Raw genomic sequence first — 13,664 nt, forward strand, 5'->3', positions numbered from 1 at the left:
TCCTGGTAAACTTGTATTCCTTTATCCCTCCATTGTTTTTCTATGTTTTTAGCTTCATCCTTGAACCAAGTTAGAAACTGAAGCCTCTGGCTGGGTTCAAGAACAGCTTGTGCCAGCTCCTGCCAGTCCTGTGGTATAATCCTATTATATGTTGACCAAGAGTTTAACATTTGCTTTACATATGGGGAATGCATGCCATAAGATACTATTGCCTCCTTAAACCTTCGTAAATCCAACATTTCAATTGGAGCCCAAATATTTTGTGTAGTCATTTGATTAGGCAACTGCTGTATGGTTACAGGATAAATTAAGGGTGACTGTGTGAAAACAGGCTTTCTTTCTGTAACCTTATGATCCAAACTTGAAACAACTTCACTGTTAGTTTCTTCTGTCTGAATTTTTACAGGTTTAACAAGTTTTTCTAAAGCTGTCATCCTGGTACTTAAATTGACTATCTTTTTAAATAGTAAAATGAGGATAAGCATAGTGATAAACTGCATAATTCCAACAATACTAATCTTCTCATATAGTTGTTCCATTATCAGACTTCCTAAAATTTCAAACAAAACCCAATTTTCTTCCAATGTACACATAAAACCCATTTTTAATGTAGAAAAAATTTCTCTTTTAAATAGTTTCCTTTAAAATATCTGATATGTTATAACTTACCAAATCTGTGTAGAATAGTAGAAATCCGAGGAAATTTCAAACAGCCACCTAGTGTCCGAGGTGTGAATCCAGAGAGAGAGAGAGAGAGAGAGAGAGAGAGAGAGAGAGAGAGAGAGAGAGAGAGAAAGCATAGCCGGCTAAAGCTTAAATCCAACCACATGTTCCCTCTTGAGCCGAGTCAAGGCTTGGCTCTGGGTTCCTTAAGCTCCGACCACATGCATTGGCTTTACAGGCAGGGCCCTGTTCGGCAGGGCAGGCCTGAGTTGTTTGTAGCACCAGCTTTAAGCAAGCAGCTCAAGGTTAGTCTGGCCTGAGGCCAAGCCGACCTGGGCCCGGGCTAGGGAACCGACCACTTAGACTAGGGAGCCGACTGCCCAGGCTAGGGAGCCGACTGCCCTTGCGGGAAACCGGACCTGCTGCCAAGCCAAGCAGTTTTTAATGGATTCTTGTCACATTGGGTGCCAGATGTAGTTGTAACCAATTGTCTTATTAAATAAGAAACACAGAACCAATGTAAAAGAGAAAGCCGAGAGGTCAGAGCTCAGAGCTAAAATCTTACCCTTTCTGCAGTGCTCCTAGCTCTCCAAAAGAGACCTACTTCCTGTGTGTATGTCTTTACATAGTCTTTCTGTTCTGCCTTCTCATTGGTTGTAAACCCAAACACGTGACTGCCTCGTCACTGCCTGTATGTACAGCCCTCCAGGTCTTAAAGGCGTGTGTCTCCAATGCTGGCTGTATCCCTGAACACACAGAGATCTATCTAGCTCTGTCTACCAAGCGCTGGGATTAAAAGCATGTGCCACCACCGCCACGCTCTTGCTTTGGCTTTAATAGCTCTGACCCCCGGGCAACTTTATTTATTAACATACAATTAAAATCACATTTCAGTACAAATAAATTACCACCATAGTAATTCTTATTGTCCTTCAGCAAGAGAGCCCAAGGCTTGCATTTCTCTTCTTTGTATTAATACCTCCTGAAGTAGATGCTTTATGCTTCCCTCCCACTCAGGCTTTTGACCCTCTTCCCAGCTCCACTTCTCTTCCCCAAAGCCCCAAGCCTGTAAGTGAGGATGTTGCTCCCTAGAGGGCTAACATAAGCCAGTAAGTATAGAAAACCCAGGTCTCCATGAACATTCTGGAAACTTCTCAAAGGTCCTTTGCTGCAGCAGTGACCCCAGTAACATTTCTAATTAGCTTCTCCTGGTCTTCACTTGCCTCATTTCCTTACTTCTGCTCCCTGAGATAATTTCTCATTCCCTACCCTGTCTTAGCTCGGTATCATCATACTGAAAACACCAGCATTCAGCCAGGCTCTGTAGACGTAAGACAGCAAACAAAATACACATCCCTGAGTGGTGGTGCTTCCATTGCAGAGCGGGAGACGCATGGGGAAAATACGTAGCGTATGTCATGGTCATGGATGGGTACACAGACGTGGGAGAGGATGGAGATGGCTGGGTGGCAAGCTTGCTCGAATGCACGCAAGGCCTGCTAGAGGACCCTCTGCTAGGACCTTTGGTGTGTGAGCTCACTGTGTGCTTAAGAGGAAGGGGTTTGCCTTTCTGCCCAAATAAAGAAGGGGTTTCACTTTGTGGGTTGTATTGTGCTTTGTCTGCTGCGAGACGGTAACAGATACGGTTTGAATGAGAGATATCCTCCACAAGCTCTCATACTGGGACACACGTTCCCAGCTGATGGCTTGCTTTAAGAGGTTGTGGAACCTTTAGAAGGTGCAGCCTCACAGGAGGAAGAGGCTCACTGGAACAGACCTGGAGGTTGATAACGGGCTGCACTTCCTGTCTCTGCTTCCTGTCCCACCTGTGAGCAGGTGAGGTGTTCCAGCCCTGCCCTGGTGCTGTCAGGAAGCTCCCCGCTGCCAGGCCTTCCCCACCATGGTGGACTGTATCCCTTTAAACCACAGGTCAAAATAAATCTTCCTCAAGTTACTCTCAGGAACAGGATGGAAAAGGCGGTGCCCTTTCTGTGGTCTCCTCTCCCATCTCCTCTGCGACTCCTCGGTAGGAGCCCAGAGTTCCTCATAGGTGGACCCTTCCTGTCCCCTGTGGAGGACTGACACCATCATGTCCAGATGTCATATTTGAGAGGAAGCAGTGGAGAGAAGAAATCTATGGTTGTTGACTGATTTGGGAATCTAGATTTTTTTTCTGATTTTGGTGATTAAAATGCTGAATGACAAACTCTCGGTGGCTCAGCAGTCAAGAGTGCTTGTTGCTCTTGCAGAGGACACAGGTTTGCTTCCTAGCACCTACACGGTGCCTCACAAGCATCTGTCACTCCAGCTCCAGGGGATCTGACATCTTCTTCTGACTTCTCAGGCACTGTACGTATGTGGTATGCATACATACATGCAGGCAAAACACCCATACCAGTAAAATAAAATAAATGAACTTAAAAGAACTGTAATGTTAAATGATATCTCATCCAGACTTAGGGAGACATTTCAAAGTGCTGAGAAACATGTGACATTTTCAACAGAGGTCGTTTCTAGTCACAGGAGGCATCTCAATGATACAGGTCCATTTGATAGAGTGTACAAAGCTTGTTGGGATATCTAGGGACACCAGGAGGCTGGTTTTATTATTCATTGGATTTCTACTTGTCACAGCTCTGTGTTTAATGAAAGTCAAGAAAGTCCGTGGCCACCAGGAAGGTGTGGTTTTGACACTCCTGTTTTAGGCCTCGAGGGCTTTTTTCTCCTGGACATGTTTTAGAAATACCATTTGTTATATGGTTTTCCTGGGACATAAGTGAGATTGCTGTTTACTGTAGCTGTACTTTCTCATTGGGACCGCCAGCCCACAAATAACAACACAGAGACATTATTAATTATGAAAGCTCAGCCTTAGCTTAGGCTTTTCCCCAACTAGCTCTTATAACTTAAATAACCCATATTTTTTTTTAATCTACATTCTGCCATGTGGCTCGGTTACCACTTTTTAGTACAGCACATCTGACTTGCACCTAACTTCCTCCTCTTCCTCTTGCTCCCTGGGAGACCCACCTATCCTCTCCTGCCTAGCTATCGGCCATTCGGCTTTTTATTACACCAATCACAGCCACACATCCTCACATAGTACACAACTATTTCGAAACAGTTTACTACATGGATCTTCTAACTCCTGTCTTCTAGATGGAAAGAATTCAGTTGAGAGAGAGACCGTGAAAGAATTTTATTTAGGGAAGCTGAGCAAAGTGTTTACTCCAACAAGAGGTTGGACTGTCCATCCCAAGAGTGGGTAGGGTATAGTGACTTTTTCACTGTGGAGTTTAAAGAATTTTTATGAATATTTATGACATGGGTGGCATATGTATGGGGGAAAATGACCCCTTTCTCTCCTAAATTTTGGTAAACAAGATCTCTATTGTAGGGTATTCTCACGATTCTTTAGAAAACCCCACAAGGAATGGGATCTAAACTGTAGTGTAAATGATGTTATAATGAGGGTGGCAACCTTAGGGTGGCGTGCTCCGTGTGGGCGTGGCAACTGAACCACTGGTCCTTTCTGATGGAGCATCACAACCTAACAGCAGCTTGAGGGGGGTTTAACAAAGGGATGCTCTGACCGCCGGGAGAGACCACTGCTAAAGCACAGGGCAGTTTGCCTTGGTTACTCACACCTAACCCTGTCTGATGGATCTCATATTCACCCCAAATAAGGGAGGTGCAGACAGACCAAAGAAAGACTCCAACCAGTACAGTTGGGCCAAATAAATGAGTTTATTGGGTTAATTAAGAGTGTGGGTGGCCCGAGGGTATCTGCATGACCCTGTCTGGCAGGCTCCTGTTATCCTGATCTACATCTGCAGCCCGATTGATGCAAACCTGAGTCCAGAGGGTTGCCTGGTGTCATAGTGGTAGATGTGACCACAGGCTCACACAACCTGGACACAGGTGATACCTTGCTCAGAGACAGTCACATTTATGTGTGCTCAGCTGGGAATCAAATCCAGGTCCTCTGCAAAAGCAGCTGGTGCTCTTGACAGCTGGGCCATGTCTCCAGCCCAAGGTGATCTATTCTCAAAAGGCATTAATATGTTTTCTCTGTGGCACCATAATAGGTTTCTCTGCTGATGCAGTAAACCAGATCATGCTGAATTGAAAAAGCAAAAAAACAGGTTTATTCAAGCAAAGCAACTCCCAGGTGAGCTTTCCAGTCCCAGAGACTGTGGCCACAGAAGTCAGGCAGCAGAGCTAAAGTGTCTGATGAGAAGCATCCTCCACAAGCTGGGTTTGTGCCTAAGTATGGTCAAAAGCTGACTGCTTTAGACGGGGTCTTGGGCTCCTGGAAACTTCAGGGGAGGAGCTGCTGCAGCCTCCAAGAATGCAGAACTGGGCTTTTGGCATCTTCTCCTTGTTGGAGACTCTCTGAGAGGGTGGGGTTTGGAAAGAGATGGAGATAGGGCTTCTCAGACCACGCAGGAGTAAGCTGGAGGTTCCAGCCAAACATCTGACCTTTTGGGTATATGAGCACAGGTTCAAATCTGACTATTCCTGTTGGCTTGGGACGATGTGGGGAGGAGGTTTCAGGAGTCACTGGGCTTGTACTCAATAGGAGGTATAGGTATTGTGCGAATCCTAAATGGTCTTATAATAAAAACCTGGAGCCAGATATCAGGGTGATAACTGAAAGATTAGAGAAGCAGAGCAAGCCACAGCCACCACTGTGGTGATATTTTATTTGTGCTCTAACAAATAAAGCTTGTCTGGAGATCAGAGGACAGAGCCAGCCACTATATTAAATGTAGAGGTCAGGCAGTGGTAGCACACGCCTTTAATCCTAGCATTCAGGAGGCAGAGATTCATCTGGATCTCTGTGAGTTCAAGGCCACACTGGGAACAGAGCCAGACATGGTGGCACATGCCTTTAATCCCAGTACTAGTTAACCATAGAGATATGTTCCAATAGACAGGAAGTGATAGAACTGGGTGGAAAGAGGAAGTGATGTAGCTGGCGGAGAGAGGAAGTGAGATGGCAGGGCACAGAAAGGATATAGGCATGAGTATACAGGAAGTGGCTCTCTCTTTAGCTGAGGATTTCCTAACGGTAAGAACTTGTGGCTTAATAAATTTAAAAAAAAAAAAAAAAAAAGAACTTGTGGCTTGTTCTATCCCTCTGATCTTTCAGTTTTCACCCCAATATCTGGCTCCAGGTTTTTTTTTTTATTAATAAGACTGTTTAGCAATTGTGTTACACGTCATCTCTTACCTCACCAACTCCTCAGCCTAAAAGAGAGTGAGTTCCTGTCTCCTCCCACCTTATATTCCTTTCTCTGCCCAGCCATATCACTTCCTGTCTCAATCTTCCTAGTGCTGGGATTAAAGGTGTGTGCCACAACTGCCTGGCTCTCTATATTCAGTCTAGTGGCTTGTTCTGCCCTCTGATCTTCAGGCAAACTATATTTGTTCAAAATATCACCACATATGGGCAAAGAAGCATTCAGTTAACCACCACCCCGGAGACCTCAGGAATCTGTTCCAGGAGGAAGCAGACAAGGCAAGTTGCTAGAAGAAAAAAATATTTACCACCAGCCATATGAATGGGGCTAACCATGGGAAGAGTGAAGATTTTCAGAAAGAATGGAATTGGAGGCGTGCTCTGGCTGTACAAAAGAGACAAGGGTGAATGAGCAAGACACAAGAGCAGACAGGCTTGACCATCACGGCCCCTCATTGGGACATCCTGGAAAACTGGAGAGTGGAGGGACCCATTTGCTGTATAGACCATTCATCCTGGGTAGGTGCCTACTTGAGCCTGGAGAGGTGGTGCCAGCACTGATGTCCCAGGAGCTTGGCAGCTGAAGGGGTGGTGGTGAGGATCACAGTGTAGGGTCCTGTCCACCAGGGCTCTAGAGACGTGGGAGATAACTGCTTGAGGAGTACCCAGTCCCCTGGGGAGAGTGGGGCAGGCTCAGGAGCAGTTGGTCTCTTGGCATGGGGGCTGATGGGGAGATAGATGTCAGCATGTGAACTGAGAAGGGACCATAGGAGGGAAAAATAGGGCAGGTACCCAGCCAGTGGAGGGGTCTGGGCCAGGAGGCAGTAGCTGAGGAGGAATGGCCTTCCATAAAGGAGCTCAAAAGGGCTTAGGCCTGTAGGAGAGAGCGGGGTGGCTTGGAGGTGGGTAAGGGCCATGGGGAGGAGGGAGGCCAAGACAACCTGAGTTCAATGGAGAGCTTGTTTGATGAGTCTGTTAGCCCTCTAAACCTTTCCTGAGATTGTGGGTGGTAGGGAGTATGGAGTTTCCAAGAGATGTTGAAATCTTTAGACACGAGCTCAATGACCCTGGAAATGAAGGTTGGGCCATTGTCCATTTGGATGGTCTGTGGCACACCAAACTGAGGGATGATGTGTTCAAGGAGTACCTGAGCCACCACATCTGCTGTTTCTCTGGAGATGGGGAATGCCTCTATCCATCCTGTACAGGTGTCAACAAGAGTTAGGAGATAGCAGAGCTTTTTATGAGTGGCCATGTGGGTGAAGTCAACCTGCCAGTCCTCACCTGGTTGGTGTCCTTGGAGCTGGTGCAAGGGCTGGCATATCTGGAGGGCCCCTGCATGTTGGCCTTGGCACACATCTGGCAGGAGGAGTGGACCTGTGAAATATGGGTTCAAAGATGGGTGGGGTCCAAGAGTATTTCTCTGTGTGGCCACTTTATTCAGTTCATTCCTCTTCTCTGGCTGATAGGAGGGTGTCAAAGACAAAATATGTCCTATAGATCCAGCGGAGCTGGAGCCAGTCCCTGGGCTACTGAGTCAGCCCTGGCATTGTCTAAGGCTGCTGGGTCCTTGGAGGACTGATATCCTTGGCAGTGGATTATAGCTACCTCTGCAGAGAGCTGGAGGGCCTCCAAGAGCTTGGTTATACGGGGTCCATTGACAATGGGAGTGTCCTTGGTAGTGAGGAAGCCCCTTCCCTCCCAAAAGACAGAATGTGCTATTGAAAAAGGATATTTAGAGTCAGTATAGATGTTAGCCTGTTGACACTTGGCTATTTGGATGGTGGTTTCCTGATCTGTCTATAAGAGAGCTTCTATCAACAAAGTGGGTGAGTTGGGGGTCTGCGAGGGACTGGTCTAGGAGACCAGGCCAGGATGAGCGCAAGGCTCCACAGCCTCTGGGCGGAGTGGTAGGGGCCATCAGAGGAGGAAGGAAGAGGGTTGAAGATGGTGGGAGTCAGAAGAGAGTGTGGGGGCCAAGCAGAGGGCCAAAGTGGCTGAGTATATCACGGCCAAGTGAAGGTACTGGACAAGTGGATATGACTAGAAGATTATGAGAAGAATCATCCTGCAAGAATGCAGCAAAGTGCTGAGGTCTTAGGCGGAAAGGAGGGGTCCCATGACAGAAGCTGGTGAGGAAACTCTAGGACCCAAGTGAGAGGCCAAGACTGAAAAGGTATCTCCATGTCTACCAGGAAGGGGATGGACTTACCCACGACCTGGAGTGTTATCCCAGGCTCCGTGAGGGTGACGGGAGTCTCTGAGTGCCACCAGTCTTCCACCAGGCTAAAGAGCTTGAGGGGTGGAAGAGTCTCAGATGCCTGTGCTGGTGGGGCTGGACCTCAGTGGCATGGCATGGAGGATGAGCCCACATGGGGGCATTCCAACTCCCACTGGCCAGACTGCCAGCAGACAGGGCATGCCCTCACTGGCAGTCCAACAAAGGAACAAATAAAAATAGAGGAAGAAACTGTTTCAGCATTTCCCTGGGGCTCCTGTGAGGATGGTGGATGGAGGAATCCTAAATCTGGGGAAAACTTTGAAAAGGATCCAATTCATTCGAGAACAATGAATGAGAAAACACCAGGAGGAGCCCGTGAAGAAGTTCCTGGGAGAGTGGTACATTCCACCAAACCCTCTGCCCAGCTGATTACTGATCAGAACTTTAGTGGTTGTGTTGCAGGTCCAGAGCCCGACTAACTTTCCTTGGGCCATCATTCATAGCCTTAGTCATGTCTGTTTCTTTGTCCCCTCTGCAGCTGACCTGATGTCCTTGTGACTAACAGGTGGACACAATTGGACTATACTAACTTAACAGACCCCTAGCTTTCACCAACCAAAAGACTAAGAATGCTGCCGGGCAGCATCAGAGGCCTGCACAGAAATTCTCTGCTTTGCCGTGAGCTGCCTACTGGTGTGCCCACCAACGTGTTTGAAGTGATTTATGACTTTCTTTGTTCAGCTACTGTGATCTGAATCTGCATTCCCTAGACTGAGGCCCTGGTCACTTCTCTTCCTTGAGGTGAGAACCATGGTTTTATATCCAGTGTGACGGGTGACGTGACACTAATGGGCTGCTGGCTATTGTGCTGAGGCGCTGGAAGGGCCCACACGTCATTGTTTGCTACGCCTTGAGGGGAGGAGAGAACCTGGATACACATCATCTTCAGCTTGCTCCACTCTGAGAGCAGTTCCGGGGTATCTGCAGGGTATGCACAGCAGAGATTGTAAACAATTGGGAGCTGGGCACAGGCATGGCCATGCTGAGGCCTGAGGGGCATCCACGGGACAGGAACAAGATACCCTCACCCCTCTGTCACTGTGAACTCAGTGTTTATCAGATTTTACTTTCATTTCCCACCATAGTGCTTAATGTACAAAATATGCTCTATAAATATTTGTTAAGTGGAATATTTTTATATAAATGTCTCACCCACTGTGGTGGTTTGAAAGAAAATGACTTCCAAAGGGAGTGGCACTATTAGGAGGTGCAGCCTTGTGGGAGGAAGTGTGTCACTGTGGGGGCGGGCTTTGAGGTCTCTTTTGCTCAAGCTTCCCTCAGTGTGACAGTCAATCGACTTCCTGCTTCATTTTGGAGTGGCACTATTTGAAAGGATTAGAAGGATTATGAGGTGTGGCCTTGCTGGAGGAAGTGTGTTGCTAGGGGCAGGCTTTGAGGTTTCAAAAACTCACACCAGGCTCAGTCTTTCTTTCTGCCTATGGATCACGATGTAGCTCTCAGGTATAGCACTTGCCTGGGTGCTGCCATGCTCCCTGCCATGAGGAAAATAGATGGAACCGCTGAAACTGTAAGCCAGCCCCCAATTAAATGCTCTCTTTTTATAAGAGCTGCCTTGGCCATGGTGTCTCTTCACAGCAACAGAACAGTGACTAAGACACTATCAGATGTCCTGGAGGCTGGTAGAGAAGTGGAGATTCAATAAGGGTATCTGCCTTTCTCCTAGAACCTGGCACTTGCAGAATCTGTTAGGTGTTTGAGTCTCACTGGTAGGGGATTTGTCATTTATTTTACAGCACCAGAGAATGCCATGGCAGGTGGTGTGGCCTGATCAGACCTAGTCCCACACCTAGCAACCCAGGCTGCTCTTTAGGGAAGGGCTGAACTGAGCACCACATGATGCTACAAGCCAGAGGGATGTGTGCGTCTATGCGGTACTTCCCTCTTACGTCGCCATCAGTGGAGGAAGGAGTTCACCAGCTTGTGGGGATGGCAGCAGCATCCTGGATCCAGATGGGTGAGAAGCTCTTGGCTGCCGTGCCCAGGGCTGCCAAGGACTTGCAGAGGAGTGAGAAAATGTTTTTTGTCTGCCAGATTGTGTTTCTTATGTAAGGGTTTGGAGCTTGGAGTCAAAAGAAAAAAAAGAAACTCAGCCCTTGATCAAGAATCTTGGTTTTATAGTTTTGGTCCCTGCCTTAGTTTGCCAAACAGACCCTAGGATTGAGGAGTGGAGCACAGAGGCTTTACTGGGGAACGAGAGGAGCTGGTGCTGGCAGGAACGACGATCCTCTGAAGGGAGACACAGGCCCCCTCCCCTTTGGCTATTAAACTTTGCTATAATGAACCCCAAGAAATCTGAATGTTCCCAGAGTCTCATGCTGAGAGAATTAGGACAACCTGAGTCCATGTGCCCAAGAAATGGTCACTCATGAGCCGAGAGCTGTGTTTTCATTGACAAGAAATGGTGGACAAGATGAAGCCTTGGGGATGAGAGAATTTTTGCTTTTTCAGCCATTTCCCCAAGTTCCGTCCTTCCCTGAACAAAGTCTGATGTCAAAGCAAAGCTCAGGGAATGGAGAAGAGCTCAGAGGGTCTTGGGAAGGTCTCAGTTTCACAAATGCTCCCAAGGCTCCCAGTTACTCTTTCTCCATTTGGACTCTCTCAGGCAAAAGAAGAGGGGGCCACTACCCCAAAACCCGGAGTCCACGAAAGCTCCCAAGTCTCTGCCTATTTCAGGCTCCTGGTGGATGGACAACCCTTTGTTGCATGAATCCTAAATGGGCTTATAATAAAAATCTGGAGTCAGATATCAGGGTGAAAGTTAAAAGATCAGAGAAGCAGAGCAGCCACCTCTAAACTTACCAACTCCTCAGCCTGCAAGAGCCTGAAAAGACCTGAGTTCCTGTCTCCTCTTGCCTTGTATTCCTTTCTCTGCCCAGCCAGATCACTTCTTGTCTCAACCTTCCTAGTGCTGGGATTAAAGCTGTATGATTCCAAGTTCTGGAGTTAAAGGTGTGCCACCACTGGCTGGCTCTGTTCCTCTTTTAGACTGAATTAATCTCGTGTAGCCCAGTGCGGCCTTGAACCCACAGAAATCCAGACAGATCTCTGCCTCTGCCTCCCAATTAAAGGTGTGTGCCACCACTGCCTGACCTCTATGGCTAACTCTGTGGCTAGCTCTGTCCTCTGATCTTCAGGCAAGCTTCTATTTCTTAGATTACAAGCAATGTATCACCACAACCCTTTGCGTAATAAGATACTAATTTTAAATAGAATTTAGGGATGCAAAGAGCAGAGAGTGTAGCTACTCCTTGGCAAGTCTCATCACTGCAAGAGGTGCCAGGCTGCTAAAGGAGATGCGTGTGCTGTGCCACAGCCGAGAAGATCCAGAGCCAGGAGTGGGTGAGTTTGCAGCCGGAGCCCTGAGATTTACAGGCAGTCTGCCTGCCTTGAGACGACGCGGATGAGCCGAGAGGATCCTAAGAGAAGGTGCTGATGGCTTCAGGGATGTGGCTAAATTTCTTTTTCCACCATTAATGTTTGCTTCCAGGCTTTGTAAAGAACCTCCCCACACTGTGAGTGGGGGAGCTGGCTTTCACACGTAGACCTACATTCAGTACCCCAGAGGCTTCAGAGCCAATGGGTACCCTACACAGCTCTCCCTCCAGGTTGGCCTGACTCCTGGGGCCTCATGATTCTTTGCTCGTGCTCTCTTTGTTTGAAGGAGCCTGCTGTTACACAGAGGTAAATTTCAAATTTGGGGAACTGATACCCCTCCACCATCCCCCAGAACTGCCCTCCATCAGTGCCTGATGAGACTTGATGTACAATGTTCCACCCCCACCTCCGTTTCCTTCATGGGGATTATTTGAGGTCATGTTGTAGACTGGTCTTGAACTTTGAATATGAAATGTCCTTCACAGGCTGATGTGTTTGAACACTTGGTCCCCAAGTGCTGGTGGCACTTTAGAAATTTTAACTAAAAAACAGGTTAATTTTGTTTTGTTTTTGTTTATTTGTTTTAGACAGGAACTTATATAACCCAGGCTGGCCTCAAATTCAGCATGTAAGGGAACACACAAGCCCTCTTAAAGCTGAATAGACAGTCTGCATTGCTGGCCAGAAACTGCATGGGGAATTGCCCAGGTCATGCAGCCCTGAGCCTCACTGTCCTTTGCCTTTTATGCACAAAACCCACATCCTGGTTGACTGCCCGCCTCCCCGCCACCCCAGATAACAAGAACAGTTAGCAAGAAGAAAAATTACAGAAACCAAAAGCCAAGGTTAATACATTTAGGGACTTTCCTGGATCCTGAAATTGTGGACGAAGTCTTTCTTTGATGGATTATGACTTTGTTCCCATTTTGGCAGGTGCTGCATGCTGGGTTCTAAGGTCAGAATGGCATCTCTAATGGTGTCAGATGTGCTGGCCTACATCCTCAGCTTTGACCAGTTTTAAGGAGACTGGATCACTTGTGTGAGGGCTGAGAGTCTGGAGATGTGACATCATGGCCACCTGCAGTGTGGCTCCCACAGGACCCAGCCAAAGGTCCCAGAATTGCCCTGGTCTTGATTTTAAGAGAGTTCAGAATGGCATCTTCATCCTGCAGTGTAGACGCTTCTCCCTCATCCTGCAGTGTAGACATGTCTCCCTCATCCTGCAGTGTAGACATGTCTCCCTCATCCTGCAGTGTAGACATGTCTCCCTCATCCTGCAGTGTAGACATGTCTCCTTCATCCTGCAGTGTAGACATGTCTCCCTCATCCTGCAGTGTAGACATGTCTCCCTCATCCTGCAGTGTAGACATGTCTCCCTCATCCTGCAGTGTAGACATGTCTCCTTCATCCTGCAGTGTAGACGCTTTTCCTTCATCCTGCAGTGTAGACATGTCTCCTTCATCCTGCAGTGTAGACATGTCTCCCTCATCCTGCAGTGTAGACATGTCTCCCTCATCCTGCAGTGTAGACACTCCTAGCAGACAGTCTGAGACCGTGACCCTTGCTACATCATCCCTGATGGAAAGGACACGGGTCCAGGATGCTCTCAACGCCCCAGCAGGGCGTGTGCTGAGAGGAAAGGGAGTCCTTCAGAATGCCCACACTTTAATTACTTCCATTTATGAGAAGCATGCTTTGGGGAGAGCTCAGTTTGTAAACTAGGTCAAGTATCAGACTCATGGTGATGCCCCTGTGAAGTGTGCTTGAAGTTGTCAGGATGGGGAGAGCAATTACAAGACCTTTTGTGAGGAAACCATTTCCTCTGGATACAATTTTATGGCATAGGAGTGTGTGTGTGCATGTTGGTGCATGCATGAATGAGGGTGTGTTTGTGTATGTGTGTGTGTGTGTGTGACATATTTATCAGATTTTTATCATTTCAAAAATGTCACATTTTAGCATTTTGAAGCAAGGACATGTGCTCCAATTTATGACCCTTCATAGTTGCTGAGACTGGCTGGCCCATGATTGTCTTGGTCATTCACTGTGTTCACTTTCAGCTGGGCTTGTATTAGCCAA

This window comes from Peromyscus maniculatus, chromosome 7, assembly GCF_049852395.1.
Source record: "Peromyscus maniculatus bairdii isolate BWxNUB_F1_BW_parent chromosome 7, HU_Pman_BW_mat_3.1, whole genome shotgun sequence".
NCBI lineage: Eukaryota > Metazoa > Chordata > Mammalia > Rodentia > Cricetidae > Peromyscus > Peromyscus maniculatus.